Below are 2,278 nucleotides of genomic sequence, written 5' to 3' on the forward strand. Positions count from 1 at the left end.
CTCCCGCCCCGGGGCCCGCGGCAACCAGACGCCGGGTTCTCCCGGAGGCCGAGGGCTGAAAGGCAGGTAAGGGCTCAAGCACGACTTACCAGCGGCAGCGGCCCTGGTCGGCGGGCGCGCCCACGTGCGGCGTGGCGGAGTCGGGAAGCCTCAGCAGAGAGAGCCGGGGACGGGTGCAGCCCCGCGGAGAACCGAGAGCACCGAGGAAACGCCGCGCCCGAGCCCGAGCGCCCGCGACTCTGGGGGCGTGGCCTCTGAAGGGGCGTGGTCGTGGCACTGGAGGCGGGTTGGGGTGGGGTCTCTGGTAGGGCAGGACGAAAAGGCGGAGCCTTGATTAGCAGGAGAGGAACGAGGGCGGGGCTTATTGGGCGGGGCTTGTCCTGGGGGCGTGGCTTCTGGTAGGGCAGACGTAGAGAGAAAGGAGCCTTGGTCGGGGGCGTGGCTTCTGGAGGGCGGGGAGGGAGATCGGAAGGTGGGTCTTGGTCCTGGAGGCGGGATTGGGGCGGGTCTCGTGGCCCGGCCGGCCTCCGGGGACGGGAGCCGAGGGCGGGCCCGGCGCGCTGGGCCTGTAGCCCCGCGGTCCGGCCAAGCCCGGGACGCCGGGGTTTTCCTCATCCTTCAGCTGTGGGCGTCGCCTTGAGACCGAGCTACTCACGCAGGTGAGCCGCGCGCCCTCGGGCCTCTCACCGGAGGGGCGGCTGGGAGGCCTTTCCCGAGTCGTCCCTCCGAGCGTCCGGCCTCCGAGGGACTTGCGCACGGGGAAAACCGGGAGGCACCCGCCTCGTTCGGTCCTCTGCAGTCGGACCACACCAGGCCCTTCCCCGCGGAAGGCTTGGGGCCCTGGTGAAGGCCCCGGCCCTCTCCCGTCTCGGTGGCGGGGGAAGTGCTCGTTTCCTCCTCGTTCCGTGGGAGCTGGCTCAGGAAGCAGGCTCTAGAGATCGTCCACTTTCCCGGAGGAACCCCCACCCTGCCTGTCAGCCCGACCACCCCATCTGGCCCGACCGACAGCTTCCAGGCAGGAGAAAATGTTCTCTGCCTATGTGGTAGTTCCCTGGCCTTGTGAGCACTAGGCCCTGTGTTCAGGCCTCCATATTGCATAGATTATTATTAATAATAATAATAGTCAAGTAAGGGAGATGATACTTTTAATATAAGTGATTTATAAGCTATCTGGTTATTAGATCCTCAAGTTAGCTTGGGTAAATGTTTCATAGAGAAATGCAGTCATAGTTTAAATACAATATGGATCATCATAGGTAATGTACATTCTAAAGTACCTTTCTTCTCTTTCATAAGACCCTGTGGCCGGGCTGGGAAGGTGGCTCGGTGATAGAGTGCTTGCCTTGCATGCCTGAGGCCCTGGGTTCCATTCCTCAGCACCACATAAGTGGAAAAAGCTGGAAGAGGCGCTGTAGCTCAAATGGTAGAGCGCTAGCCTTGAGCTGAAGGGCTGAGAGACAGCGCCCAGGCCCAGAGTTCAGGCCCATGGCTCCCCCCCTCCAAAAAATAAAGACCCTGTGGTCCCCAAGCCTTTTTCAACAAGATCCAAATCAAGAACTCCAAAGACCCCAATGGCAACCCAATTTTGAAAGCAATGCATGTGGAGGAGTCACTTGTAGACGCAGGGAGAGAAGGCCAGGCAGGGAGGCCAAGGCTAGCCTTAGGCAAAAATACAAGACCCTATCTGAAAAATAACCTAAAAGCAAACATGGCTGGGTATGTGGTTCAAATAATAGAGGACTTGCCTAGCAAGCATGAAGCTTTGAATTCCAGTCCCAATACCAGCAGCACAAAATAAAAAGTCATCTGGTTGTAGCTCAGTAAGGAGTGAGACCAGGTTAAGACATCTGCATGTGTCAGAGTAGACAGATGATCCAGAGTTTCGGAAGCATGAGCAGGGTGAAAGAGATGGCAGAGCAACCTCACCCCCAACTTGCCATCTATAAGACTAACCTGTGCTCAGCTCATCAAAGTAACTTACTTTGCTTTATGGGATAAGCCATTACCTCATCCTACAATTGCAAATAAAAGCCATCTGAGATCTTTACATTTGTTATAATTTGGTCTTTTGACAGAACCAGTAAAAATATAAACAGCATGGTGATGCACATCTGTAATCCAATCACTCACTGGAAGCCTGGGCTACATAGTAAGACCTTGCCTCAAGAAACAACAACAACAAGGGCTGAGAAGGTGGCTCAGTGGTAGAGCGCTTGCCTTGCATGCATGAGGCCCTGGGTTCGATTCCTCAGCACCACATAAGCAAAAAGAAAAAAGC

The 2,278-nt window shown here is 56.5% G+C and overlaps 1 protein-coding gene across 2 annotated transcripts in view; it reads right to left on the minus strand.

The window, feature by feature from the left end:
* The window catches only part of Dopey2 (dopey family member 2), a 90,874-nt gene extending 90,719 nt beyond the window's left edge, over positions 1-155 (minus strand). For both annotated transcript variants that reach the window (XR_001175491.1, XM_013027541.1), the window contains exon 1: positions 90-155. The gene's annotated coding sequence lies outside the window, so the exon portion shown is untranslated. The remainder of the gene's footprint in view (positions 1-89) is intronic.
* Between the last annotated feature and the right edge of the window lie 2,123 nt (positions 156-2,278).

This window comes from Dipodomys ordii, unplaced genomic scaffold, assembly GCF_000151885.1.
Source record: "Dipodomys ordii isolate 6190 unplaced genomic scaffold, Dord_2.0 Scaffold104, whole genome shotgun sequence".
Lineage (NCBI taxonomy): Eukaryota > Metazoa > Chordata > Mammalia > Rodentia > Heteromyidae > Dipodomys > Dipodomys ordii.